Source organism: Pleurodeles waltl, chromosome 9, assembly GCF_031143425.1.
Source record: "Pleurodeles waltl isolate 20211129_DDA chromosome 9, aPleWal1.hap1.20221129, whole genome shotgun sequence".
Classification (NCBI taxonomy): domain Eukaryota; kingdom Metazoa; phylum Chordata; class Amphibia; order Caudata; family Salamandridae; genus Pleurodeles; species Pleurodeles waltl.
In genome coordinates this window covers 718,009,668-718,024,156 of record NC_090448.1, presented here as the reverse complement: position 1 = coordinate 718,024,156, position 14,489 = coordinate 718,009,668, and positions in this window count along the sequence as shown.

Genomic DNA, 14,489 nt, shown 5'->3' with positions numbered 1-14,489 from the left:
GTGCCTGGCAGACCTTGACCCCCCTAATGGGCCACATGTTGGTGGTGGCCACCTGGCGTTGGATTGGCGTTTGAGGGGCAGCATATTGAATCACATACATTGGTGTCAGAGCTCTGAATGTTAGCACCATGTTCATTTTCTGTAGGTAGGAATTGGTACTACCTTTGGGAGTTGTACAACTAGAGGGATGTTACTAGTGTGTACAATGTGATGTAAGTTGAATGTAAAGAATGTGATGACCCTACCTCACTTTCTGTTTTCCAGCATCAACGTGTGAAGAAGATGGGGCACAGCAGAGTGGGAAAGCTGCTTGCAATGGGACCTCCAGTCATGAGAACACCGACACCGAGAGATCCAGTGGCCTGGAGGGAGAGGGGAGTGCCATGGGGAGACTGGATCCAGTTCATCATCTTTGGAATCCTCCTCCAGTGGACACCTCCTGGTGGTGGCGGACCTATCCGGGAGCACCCCAGCACCATCTCTGTCTGCCACCCTCTTTCTATCACCGCCCTCCCTGTAGTTCCCCACCGAGTTGACTATGCCTGCTTACCCAAGAGGTTGGCGTCTCCTTTGCCACAGGCACCTCTGCCTCTGCCCCTGTAAGCCCTGATGCCCTCAGAAATAAGGCTGTTGACCTCCTGAAATCTATGTCTATGGGTCAGTCGACCATTGTGAATGCATCCAGGGACTAGCAACTCAGATACAACAGAGTAATGCGTTCCTGGAGGGCATTCACGGTGCACTGGCTGGCCTACAGAGATCATTTCAGGCTCTGGCCTCCACGCTGATGGCAGCCAGTCACCCTTTGTCTCCCATCCCTCATCCACCTTCCTCTTCCCAACCCCAATACCTACCTCCCTAACCCAGCCAAAGCACATAAACAGACAGGCATGCATCCGCCTCAATATCCAAGGGTAGCGCAGACAAACCAAAGCACCACAAGACACACCACCAGCATACACACAAGCAACATACACCTATACACACAGCAACAGTCACAACCTGCCCTGACACGACCACCACCCCCAGCATTACAGACACCACATCTGACACACCTGCAGACACCACACTAAGATTAACAGATCCAGCCACCACACTCAATCTACCAGCAGACAGCACCCCAGCAGCCCCTCATACATCCACCCCAGTAACCACACCGGCAGACACAAACACTGACACTCCTACATGCAGCACATCCACCATACTTGCAGTCACCACCACAACAGACACCCACCACGTCATCCCCCAGCCCCTTCACCTACCATCAGCCCAAGACACATAAACACCCTCACTCACCCACCCAACAGCCACCCACCACCCACAAGCATATCTCCCACAAACATGCACCAAAGACATCTACACCATCCACTCATATAAGCACTCCCTCTTCCTCCACACAAAAACCCTTTTGTTATGACTGTTGCCATGTGTGCAAAAAATAATTCCTCTCAGAGTTTAACCTTTTCCCTACTCCTCCCTTGTGACACCCCTAGATGATAAGGTTTCCTCCCCAAGGCCATCCCTTCCATCTCCAAAGTCTCCTACCCCCGCCAAAACCCATGCCCCCGCCAAGAAGTTGGCCCCTCTGAGGACGACCCAACCCTCCCCCAAGCCAAAACCAAAACCCCCCTCCCAAGCCAAAGCCCAACCCCACCCGTCCCAAGCATAAGCCCAAACCCCTTTCTCTGCCAGCCCCCGCCCCAGATCATCCCTGAGGTGCCTGCCTGCCCCCTTGATGTGCGTGTATTGTGCTTGGTATGATAGGTAAAATGAGCTGTGTGTCGATTGTTAAGTTGTATGATTGCGTAATTGTGTGTATATTCATTCCCTGCTGGATGTACATTGTGTTGTATGTGTGATGAGTCCCTGCCCAGTGTCGGCTGTGAGTGCCTTACAATTTGTTTATGATGGTGTGGTTGTAATTTTGTTGTGATGTTTTGCTATGTTATATGTGATTGTGTGAGACTGGGCCTGTGCTGTGTTGCTGTGCGTAAGTGTGTGTTCTTGTCATGTGGTGTGTCTGTGTGTTGGCTGCAGTGTGTGTGCTGTGTATGTATGGATGCATTTGTTGTTGTACGTGAACGTGCATGTCACTGTACTGTAACCTGTGAGTGTTGCCCTCGCAACCCCCTCATTATGGTATGTTATGTAACTACAAAAACTCACAATATACAACTGTAACAAGTGAGTGTGTGTTCTTACAGTTGCTGTTGTCGTTGAAGATCCTGTTGTCTTTCAGCGAGCAGGAGCAGCGGGATGACGTCTAGTTGAGGTTCCATGGCGGCTCCGGACGAGTAGGGCTTCCTGGAGGTGAGTGTCTCCTTTTATACAGTTTGTATCCATCTGGGTTTCGGTAGTGGTCTGATCATGGCAGAAATGTTGGCGTGTGCAACCTAGTAATAGTTATAATTTGCCAGTCATCTCCGCCTGCCTGTTGGTAGTATGACTGCCGCCGCCAAAATGGCGGTCCTCGGACTGTCAAACTTGTAATGAGGTCCTATGTCCTGATTCCACATAAGTAGTCCACTTTTGTGTTTAAAACTGCAGGAATTTCTAAGCAAAGTCATATTGCTTTAATGATTTAATAAAGGCGTGCCCTGGTCTTGATCCCTTAGCCTGAACAGTTGGTTGTGGTTTGGATAGCACAACTGGGTCACATGCCAGTTATTTAAGAGAACGGTAGAGAAACAAAATGTGAAATGCACAGATTAATCGGAAAACAATAACACACTTCTGAAATTTTCACCCGCATGTATAGGGATGAAGAATGTTGCTAACCTACTAAAGATCATATACCCTATAGACAGTGGAGAGTAAATGTGTCCCATCTTGGTACATGTTTGGATCCTAACAAGCTACAGCACATAGAATCATGGAGTAATTGAAGGAAAAAGCTAAAGTGAAAGCCATGAAAAGTATGGAAATCAAAGGTAAAGTTTAGTAAAACACACATTTATTGTATATTTACATTTTTCATAATGATCAGCATACATGCCAATAGACCAGATTTAGGCTTTATTTTGGCTGTCTCCCATCTGAAATTGCCTCTGCTTCAATCGAAGTCAACGGAAGAAAATGAATCAATCAAGGATTTGTAGAGTGTGGCTTATCACCATAGGGTCTCAAAGCGATGTATGTGGGCGTGCTGCTGAGTCGAAGAGCCAGGTCTTGAGGTCCTTCCTGAACTGCTTCAGTGACGCAGTCTGTCTGAGTTTGAGAGGTAGTGTGTTCCATGTCCGACCTGCCAAGTAGGAGAAGAATCTTCCTTCTATTGTACTTTTCTGGATCTTGGGGACGGCTGCAAGTGCAAGTTGGGAGGACCGGAGGCGTCTGTTGGGCACATAGAAGGTGAGGCGGTGGTTGAGGTATGCCAGTCCTATGTTGTGCAGTGCCTTGTAGGTGTGGATCAGTAGTTTGTATATGATGCTCTTGTTGACTGGGAACCAGTATAGGTCTCTGAGATGGGAGAAGATGCAGCTGAGTCAGGGTATTAGGATGAGCCTGGCTGCTGCATTTTGGACTCTTTGTAGTCTTGATTTAAGTTTTTTTTTATACAGTCATAGAGAGCAAAATACATTCTCTCGATTTTTTTTTTTTTTAATCTACTACGTCCCCTTCTAAATGTTGGCCTGTATGGATCAGGTGTGTCCTTGAGAAAGCAGATTAGTAATATTTGAAAGCCTCGCTTGTTCCTCCAAATATATTTATATATTTGTTCTGCGGATACGCTTGAAGTAGGCTTCATTGCCTCTTATTTTTGTAGACATGTGGGCGGTCATTAGGAATCGGAATCTTCCATCGGTAACACAGGACATTGTTTTGTTGTTCCCCATGTGGCATTGGTTCGTGGGGGTGTTAGTCTTTGTGCTGGGCGACCAACAAGTAAAAACCCCTACTGCGAATGTGAAGTTGGTCTGCTCCTGACGCAAGGAGCAGAGTAAATAAAAGGACCCGCGACTTGGCGCCAAGGGCTGATTCACCCTACCAACGGTATACCGGTGTTCCTTATCGGCATTTGTAGGCCGCGTTGTGTTCATCCACATTACAAAACAGACATAAGAGGCAGCCATAGTGCGACAGCCACAAGAGGGCGCCAACAAACCAAAGTAGAAGTTCATTAGTAGCTGGCCAGACTTCACTAAGAGCACTTTGTCCAACTAGCGAAGGCATATCTCCTGACACACAAGTGATGGTGTGAGGCAGCTAACAGCATGACGCAGGTTTGGAGCGACATGCGTTTAGAGGCGAAACGCGAAGCCTCGCCCCTTCTGTTCACGGGAATAATAATCACAGTTTTGAAAACTTTTCTACTTATTTTTCCTCAGATCCAAACTCTGCTGATATTTGCACTTGAGGGAAGGGGGTTTCTGGCCATTTTCTAGAGAAGAACATCTTGTCGGACACATACCTGGATGTGGCCAAGTGAGAAACCTTTAATACATAAACCAGAGGAGCTCTGTGCAGACAGGTGGTTGTAGAGATGGGCATTAAGTTGAATATAATTAAATTTAAACTGCGACTGAGAGCAGTTCTTTTGAAAACGTCCCTTGCGTTTCAGCGGCATCGGAAGCAGAACCTCTGGAATGGAAAACGTATATCACCGCCCCGGCAATGTGACGTCACAAGGCCCGAGTCCATGCAGAGGGGAGGCTTCCACGCAGCACAGAGAACAGCAGAGGCCAATGTTAGAGAAGTATATAGGGTGGCACTAAGTTTCATTTTCTCATAGCTGAACGATTCATTTTTAATGACAAAAGACAGATCTCGGGGTGACATCTGATGATGCCCATGTTTTTCCCTGCTCCCCTGTTTATATGGAAATCGTGGTATCACCCTCTGTGGTGATGTAAGATGACATGTTGAAATGCCTCCATTATGACGCGCACTAGCTATAAAAGCCTGGTAAGCAGGGAGCTGGTGCACTGCACAGAAGGACCCCGGCTGGGAACACCACAAATGGTGTCCGGAGTTGGGGACACTGAGATGCAGGATACTGTGAGAGGCCGAACAAGCTCCAAAAAGGAAGGGGCAGGGGCAAGGTAATTGAATGAACCAAGTGAAAACCAAACTGAAAACTAAACTCGAAACCATCCTGAAAACTAACTTGAAATCCCCTTTTCCCTTAATTCTTAATTTCTTTACTCAAATTATTCCATATCACGACCCCCAGCTCAATCCTCCCCTCTTCGAATTAGTACTTCTTTTTACCAATTTATTCCACTCCATTCTCTTCTCTACCCATTTTCCTTTCTCTCCACTTCCCCCCTCTGCTTCCTTTCTCTCACAACTAGAGCTTTTCTGACCCCCCACTACTTCACCTTCCCTAGTAACCACATATATTCTTCTACACCCACCCCATACTTTTCTCCAATTTCTTTCCATTTCCCTTTCCTTATTTTCATGTTCTTTTTCCTTTGATCCTCTCACATCACTTGAAGTTGAGTCACCTGCATATTTGTCCTCTCTTTCTCCTTTCCTGACCTATTCCATTTCTGCTTCTTTCTTTATCACACCTCCCTCCCCCACTTTCCTCCCATTTATTTCCTTACCACTTCCCCTATCTTTCTATTGTCATTCCCTTCTTTCTTCTAATGCATTACGGCCCTCACCTGTTTCCTTCCCTGCCCTTTCCATGCCAAACACCTTTTCACTTCCTTTCCATTAAATGTAAATTCCTTTTTTTCCCTTCCCTTTCCATTCATCCCACACACTCCCATTCCTACTTCACCATATTGACTATTTTCCTTCACCTTTCCTTTCCATTTCCTCTCCCATTCATTTACGTCTCTTCACTTCCCTAACAGTCATTGGTTTCCCTGACTAATATTTCCTGCTTTTGCCCCCATCTCTCCCGTCTCCCCTTTTGAACCCTCCTTACCCCTTCTCCCTATGCTCCCATTTCTTTCCCTTCCTGTTTCTCTCCCTTCCCTGCCCTTCTTATTCATTCCTATCCATACACACCCATTGCCTTTACGTTCTATTTTCCCTTCCCCCTGCATACGTTTTCCTTCCATTCCCACTCCAACTACCCCTTTGATTAATTCCTCCTGTCCATTCACATTTTCGTTTTTCAAAAGCCCTTATTCTTCTCTTCTGCCTACTTTCCGCCCCACTACTTATTCTTGCCTAGTCAGCCAATTTTTACAATCCCCTCACTCTACTTTCCTACCCTCTCCTTTTGTAGTAATTTCCCTCCCTTCTCTACCTTAGCCTCATCCCATTTTCCAACATTTGCACCAAAGCCCTTTCAGACTCTGTTTCTACCTCTGCCTTTCTTTTACTTTCTTTTCAGATCCTTCCTCCTATCTACCCCACTTCATCCTTTCCCTTCCTTTCCGTTTAGCCTCTTTCACATTTCTCTTCCCTTTTAACTTTCCTAAGCGGTTCCCTTTCGTTTCTGCTCTCCCATTCCATCTTCCTCTATAGCCCTATTCCCATTCTGTTGACATCACTTTTCAGTGCTTCATCCATCCCTATTTTATGCAAATCCCCTAACTAGCATACTACATACATTCACTCCCAAACCCTTTCCCTTCCATAACGCAGTCCCTTCAGCATTCATCCGATCCACCCCTCCTAACCATTTCCTAGCCTAATACCATTCAGTCACTCCTCCCCCTATCCTTACATCCTGTCTTCCTTTCCTACCATTTTCCCTTCTGTGCCGTTCCTTTCCCCATCTTTCCCTTCCTCATCTTTCACATACCTTCCCCTTCCTTTTTCCTTTTCTTTCTCTTACCTTATCTTCCATTTTTCCTTCTCTTTCTGGTTCCCTTCTCTTTTCCCTTCCTATCCCATTCTCCTTCCCTTTTCCATTTCCTTCCCTTCCTGTTTCCTTTCATTAGGTCGTGTGAGCAAACGCTATGGCCTGTTGTAATCTATCTGTGAGCTTTTAACCACACCCATCACTATCACTCGTTCATGGGCTTGCCTTTTAAAAATCCTTTGTTATCATTGGTAAATGCTTTATGTTTGTCCTTCCTTGAGGCAGTTGTGTTACCGCCCTGGCCATCAACCTTGTTACATGGATAATTGCACTCTTGCCGACACGTTTGACTGTGAGCAAACTTCTTTTTCCTTTTGTGTCTCTCCTTCGCACTCATGCTCATGGCGGCCATAGCACTTTAAATCTGCTCGCTTATGTGAATTGTTTTACTTTTCATTTTCAATTTATGTGGCAAGAAAAGTCCAGTTAGGAATTTACAACGCTAATTGCTCTAACTCGAGCAGACACAAGACCCATTGCATTGCAAATGCTTGTTTTTATATTTCTTTCCTGTTCTTTTGCCTTATTCCCTGCTTCCTTTCACCTTCCCTGTTCCCTTCTCTTCCCCTCTATTTTACCTTCCCTTCTCTTCCCTTCCTGTTTTCATTCCATTTTCCTTTCCTTTTTACTTTCCCTTCCCTTCTTCTTCCATTCCACTCCCACTACTTTTCTTTTTCCTTTTCTATTTCCCTAACTCTTTTCCTTTCTCTTTCCCTTTCTATTTCCCTTCCCTTCTCTCTTCTGTTTCCCTTACCTTTCCTTCACATCCCTCCTGTTTCCCTTCCCTTTCATTTTCCTTTCTCTTTCCATTTCACTTCCTTCCTGTTTCCTCCCCTTCCCTTCCTGCTTCTCTTGCTTTACATTCTCAGTTTTCCTTCCCTTCTCTTTGCTGCCCTTTCCCTGTCACTTTCCCTTTTCATACCCCTTCCATTCCTCCCCCTTTTACTTTCCCTTCCCATTTCCCTTCCCTTCCTGTTTACTTTCTCGTCCTGTTTCCCTTCACTTCTATTTCTCCACTCTTCTTGTCTCCTTTCCTCTTTCCATTTACTCCCCTTCCTGTTTCCTTTCCTTAACCTATTCCCTAACCTTTTCCATTCATTCACTTCCCTTTTTCCTTTCCCTTCTTTTCCGTTCCTTTTTCCCTGTTGCTTTCCCTTGTAACCCCCTTTCACTATCTTGCCAGTTCCACTCCCTTTTCACTCCCCTTCTTTTACCCCTGCCCTTCACCCATCACACTCCCTTTCCTTTCCCTTTCCCTTTCTTTTTCATTTCCCTTTTCTCTTCCCTTCCGTTTCCCTTCCCTTTTTCCTTCTTGTTATTATGTTTCCTTTCCTCCTTTTCCCTTCCTTTCCCTTCTTATCCTTTCCGTTCCCTTCCCTTCATTTACTTTTTCCCTTCCCTTCGTTTCCCTTCACTTCTCCTTCCTTTCCCTTGCTTTCCACTTTCCTTGTCACTTTCCCTTAGCCTTTTCACCCCCCTCTCATTCCCTTGCCATTTCCCCTTCCATCTCTCCCCTTTCATTTCCCTTCCCTTCCCTCCTGTTGCCTTCCTTTTCCCTCCTTTTTCTGTTTCATTTCCCTTCCCGTTTCCCTTGCCTTCCTGTTTCACTTCCATTTTCCCTTCCCCATTTCTGTTATTCTTCCCACTTCTTTTCCATTTCTCTTCCCTTTGCTTACTTCCCTCCCCTTTCTGTTCTCTTCCTTTCCCTGCCCTTCCCTTTACTGTTCCCTTCATGTTTCCATTCATATTTATCCTTCTGTTTTCCCTTCCCTTGCCGTGCTTTGCCTTCCTTTCCTTTCCGTTGCCTTCCCTTCCATTCCCTTGCCTTCCTTCCCTTTCCCTTTTCGCTTCCCTTTGTGTTTCCCTTCTCTTCTTCTTATTCCCTTCAGTTCCGTTTCTATTTCCCCTCATTTACCTTTTCCCTTTCCTTCGTTTCCCTTCACTTCTCCTTCCTTTCCCTTCCCTTCCCATCTCCTTGTCACTTTCCCTTAGCCTTTTCACCCCCATCTAATTTCCTTGCCATTTTCCCTCCCATCTCTCCCCTTCCCTTCCCTCCTGTTTGCTTCCCTCTCCATTTCCCTGCTTTTTCTGTTTCACTTCCCTTCCTGTTTTTCTTACCTTTCGATTTCACTTAAATTTTCCCTTCCCCATTTCTGTTATTCTTCCCACTTCTTTTCCCTTCCCCTTCCCTTCTTTTCCCTTCTCTTTTCCCTTCACTTACTTCCCCCCCTCCCTTTTCTCTTCTTCCTTTCCCTTCCCATTTCTCTTCCCTTTTCTGTTCCCTCCATGTTTCCTTTCTCTTTTCCCTTCCTGTTATCCTTCCGTTTTCCCTGCTGTCCTAGGCCTTTCTTTCCTTTTCCCTCCCTTCACTTCCATTCACTTGCCTTCCTTCCCTTCGCTACCCTTCCCTTCCTGTTTCCCTTCCCTTCTCTTCTTGCTATTATTCCTTTCCCTTCTCTTCCGTCCCCTTCCTGTTTCCCATCATTTACCTTTTCCCTTTTTTCCCTTCACTTCTCATTCGTTTCCCTTCCCTCCCCTTTTCCTTGTCACTTTCCCTTTACCCTTTTTCATCCCCTTCTCATTCCATTGCCATTTCCCCCATCTCTCTCTTTCCATGTTCCGGTCCCTTCCCTTGCCTTCCCTTCCGTTCCCTCCCCTTCCCTCCTGATCCCTTCTCTTTCCTTTTCCATCCTTTTCATGTTTCATTTCCCTTTCTGTCTACCTTCCTTTTTCCCTTCCCTTCCTGTTTCCCTTCTCTTTTTCTGTTATTCTTCCCACTTCATTTCCCTTCCCTTCCTTTTCCCTTCTTTTTTCCCTTTGCTTACTTTTTCTCCTGTTTTACTTCCTTTTCCCTTCTCCTCCTTTCCATGCGCTTTCCATTTCTCTTTCCTTTTCTGTTCCCTTCCTGTTTCCCTTCTCTTTTCCCTTCCTGTTGTCTTTTCACTTTTGCTTCCCATGACTTGCAGTACCTTGCCTTCCCTACCATTCCCTTCCTTCCAAATCCATCTCCTTCATTTCCCTCCTCTTCCTTTCTGTTTCTCTTTCCCTTCCCTTCCCATTCCTTTTCATGCCCTTCTCCGTTCCCTGGTGCTTTCTCTTTCTATCCCCCATTCATTCTGCTGCAGTTTCCCCTCCATTTTTACCTCTCCTTCTCTTTTCCCTCGCCCTGCCTTTCCCCATATACTTCTCTTCCCTTCTCACTTTTCACTTCCCTTCCCTTTACCCTTCACTTCCCTTCCGTTCTGTTCTCTTTTATTCCCCCACACTTACCTTCCTGTTTCTCTTCCCTTCCTGTTACCACTCCCTTCTCTTTTCTCTTCCCTTCCCATTTCCTTTCCCCTTCTCTTCCTTTCCTCCTTGTTTCCCTTCCCTACCCTTTCACTTCCCTTACTTTCCCTGCCCTTCCTGTTTCCCTTCCTTTTTCCTTTCCCTTCCCATCCCAGTATTCTTCTGTTTTCCCTTCTCTTCCCAATTCTCCTCCCTTCCGTTTTCCTTCCCCTTCCCTTTCCCTTTTACCTTCCCTTCCTGTTTCACTTCTCTTTTTGCTTTTCTTTCCTTCTTTCCTTTTATCCTTCCCTTTCCTTCCATTTTACCTTCCTGTTTCCCCTCTCCACCTTTTTCACTTCTCTTTCTTTTTCACTTCCCGTCTTGTCTCCCTTCCCTTTTCGATTCTTAAACTTTGAAAAATCAAAACTTAAAAAGTATTTACCTGATTTTGATGATCGTGGTCTTAAAATTTATATAAAAATCAGAAGTATATTTGTAAATTGCTCTCAAGTTATTCTTTTGAGTGTGTGCTCACATTTAGTGATACTATGAGCACAACAAATACTTAGTACTTCTCCAAGATTGGCCTAAGTGCTCAACCAAGCTACAGGTCAATGCCCAACAGAAAAAGGGGATTTGGCGTGCCATCAATAAGAAAGTGGCGACCCTGGGAGTCCACAGCCGGCGGAGCACCCACTATAGGAAGCAGTGGGAGGACTTGCAACGCTGGGCCTGGGATATTGCAGAGTCCCAGCTGGGTATGTCCTCCCAAGGGGGACGGGGGCCTTGACCTTGACCCTCCTCATGGCCCACATATTGGTGGTGGCCTACCTGGAGTTGAATTGGTGTGTCAGGGCAGCACAGCAGCCAAAAGGGGGTAAGTACAGACTTGACATTTTTTCATCCCTTTACCAGGTTAGTGTATGATGTGAAAGAGTCTAAGCTGTGACAATGTGGTAAGTGCAAAGAGTCAAAGATATCAAAGGAACACATTGATGTACAGTCACCAAAATTGGTACACAGGTGTGCACATACTATTTTGTAAAGGGACAAATTACTCTCCTAAGTTGTCCCCTCTGACCAGAAGCATATGATAATGCACATGTGACTGTGTCTTCTGTATACCACTATACACCTTTTCATACCCTGCTGGTTGTTCCTTTCCACCTGCAGGTCTATACTCCCAATATCATGATGGTAAGTTGTTCAGGTCCCTGCTTTCTGTCTATTCCAATGTCCCTTGATCCATCTCTATGTGGAACAAAGAGTCTGACTATTTGAAGTAATTCATACTTTTCAAAAGATTTCTGATGACTGACAGCATCATGTGAGGCTGTGATGTGTATCTGACATTTCACATGCCATACATGCAAAACGAATTCTGACCTGTTACAAGGGAAACCCCCTTGGTAAGTGAGGCATGTAAGTAGGCTTCTGAAATGTGTCATCTGAGTAGACATCCTACCTGGTGGCAACTATGGAGGTATTGCTAGACTCCTATAGAATCACATACATTGATGTCAGAGATATGAATGTTAGCACCATACTCATGTTCTGTATTAGGAACTAGCTACACAGCTATTTCCTCAGCCATCGTCTTGCAGGCATGATGCACTGGACAATACATCTTATGCACAGTTATAATCTCAACTGGTTCTTGCCAACATCATGTGTACATTGAAAGGTTCTGTCATGAATGCACATTGTCATGAGTTCTAAACATACTTTCTGTTGCTCTTTTGGATATGTTTTGACTCGTTGTATGGAAACCTATTGTTTTCACAGACACCAATGGGGTGCAAATGTGGTAGTTCACATACACATACAAGTGGAATGGTATATGTATTCTGGTATTTGGCTTGCATCATGGTGAGTGTAGCTGTCATGGTAACCTCAGGTGTAGCTAGTGTCACTGTGTTTTCCCCAAACAGATGTGAGGTTAATCATGTCTGATGTGTGGATAGTGATGTTGCCACTCAGTCATTGGGCTATCAATGGAAAAATAGCATGATAAGTTTAACTGTATATCACCTTCATGCACATGACAGATGTCCATTGACTTGAAAGAGTGGATATACTACCTGTGGTTGTGTGTGGGTAATTGCTCTGAGCTTATTTGGCACTTATGATTGCCATACTTTGTTTTCAGGAGGACAATGACTTAGATGACTTGATCCACAAAGTATGTATCATCCTTTCCTACATCACTATTGATACATGTGTAGATGACGCGTTCTGACTCTTTCATCATCTAACATTTGGTTATGCCAATTAGAGTAGTTGCATGTTTTGAAATTTCAATTGTGAAGTTTGTGAACCCAGTGACATGTTGTGGGTATGGCTTGTAGGCAACATGCTCTTGTGTTGAATATTCAATGAGTTTCCTTGCCTGGTACATGACATCAGACCAAAATGTTACTATGTGTTGAGTTTGTGTATGTCATATGTGGAAATCAACGTTACCCCTATTTCCCATAGCTTGGTTGTTGGTTGACTATGTTTCTGTAGATAGGGACCCTGTATCATGTGGCCAAGTCACCTTGTCATGGAATGGTTAGTGTGATAGCTCTACTGATATCATGGTATTGTAGGTGTGCAATAGGTAGCTTTACTGGTGTGTGACTATGTTTTTATTGAGGGGTGTACATTGTATTTTGTTGTGACATGATGTTAGCACTAAACTGGTACTATCTAGGGGTGTTGTACAACTAGATGGGATGTTACTGATGTGCACAATGTGATGTAAGTGGTATGTAAAAATTGTGATGACCCTACCTCACTTCCTGTTTTCCAGCATCAGCATGCGAAGGAAACGGAGCACAGCTGAGTAGGGAAGCTGCTAGCCATGCGACCTCCAGTCATGAGAACACCGACACCAAGGGACCCAGTGGCCTAGAGGGCGAGGGGAGTGCCACAGGGGAGACTGGATTCAGTTCATCATCTTCGGAATCTTCCTTCAGTGGACCCTCCCTGGTGGTGGCGGACCCATCTGGGATCACCCCAGCACCATCTCCGTCTGCCAGCCCCTTCCTATCACCGCCCTCCCTGTAGCTTCCTATCCAGTTGGCCATGCCTGCTTACTGAAGAGGGTTGTGTCTCGTTTGCCACAGGCACCTCTGCTCCTGTTAGCCCTGCTGCCCACAGTGACTAGGCTGTTGACCTCCTGAGATCTATGTCTGTGGGTCAGTCGACCATTGGGAATGCCATCCATGGACAGGCAACTCAGATAGAACAGAGTAATGCGTTCCTAAAGGGCATTCACAGTGCACTGGCTGGCCCACAGAGATCATTTGAGGCTCTGGCCTCCCCACTGACGGCAGCCAGTCACCCTTTGTCTCCCGTCCCTCCTCCACCTTCCTTTTCCCAATCCCATTCCCACCTTCCCCGACCTAGCTAAAGCACACTAACAGACAGGCATGCATCCACCTCAACATCCAAGGGTAGCACAGACAAACCAACACAAGCAACATACACTTGCACACACAGCAACAGTCATGACCTGCCCTGACACCCCCACTACCCCAGCATCACAGACACCACACCTGACACACGTGCAGACACCGCTCCAACATTCACAGATCAAGCTACCACACCCATCCTACCGGCAGACAGCACCCCAGCAGACCCTCAAACATCCACCCCATTCACCACACCCGCAGACACAACCACTGACATGCCTACATGCAGCACATCCACCATACCTGCAGCTACCACCTCAAAAGACAGACACCCACCCACCACGGCATCCCCCCGCACCTCCACCCACCCTCAGCCTAAGACACATAAACACCCTCACTCACCCATCCAACAGACACCCACAAGCAAATCTCCCACAGACATGCACCAAAGACATCCACATCAACAACTCATACAAACCCTCCCTCTTCCTCCACACCCAAACTCTTTTGTTATGACCGTCCCCGTGTGTGAAAAAAGCTTTCCTTTCGGAGTTTAATCTTTTCCCTACTTCCCCCGTGACACCCCTAGACAATCAGGTTCCCTACCAAAGGCCATCCCTTCCACCTCCGAGGCCTCCCCTACCCCCCCTGCCAGGACCCATGCCTCTCCCCCACCAAGAAGTCAACTTCCCCCAAGCCAAAACCCCACCTCCCAAGCCAAAGCCCAAACTCCCCTCCCAAGCCTAAGCCCAAACCCCCTTCTCTGCCGCCACCACCCCCCAAAATCATCTCTGAGGTGTCTACCTGCCCCCTTGATGCCCTACCTGTGGAGGTTACATGGCAGTCAGGAGTCAAGTCGGGGCATTATATAGTGCCTTTGGTGCACAAGATTGTTTTTATATTGGACTGGCTAATGGCCTTGAACTTTCTTATTTGTTTGTAAAATATATATAGAGACCAACCAGTTGTTGGTTTTCTGGTTATATCTTAGTCCTGCTTTTCCTTTCCTAGGTTAGAGTTGTTCATGGCTGACATTGGTTGTGTGTGAGTATTTGTGT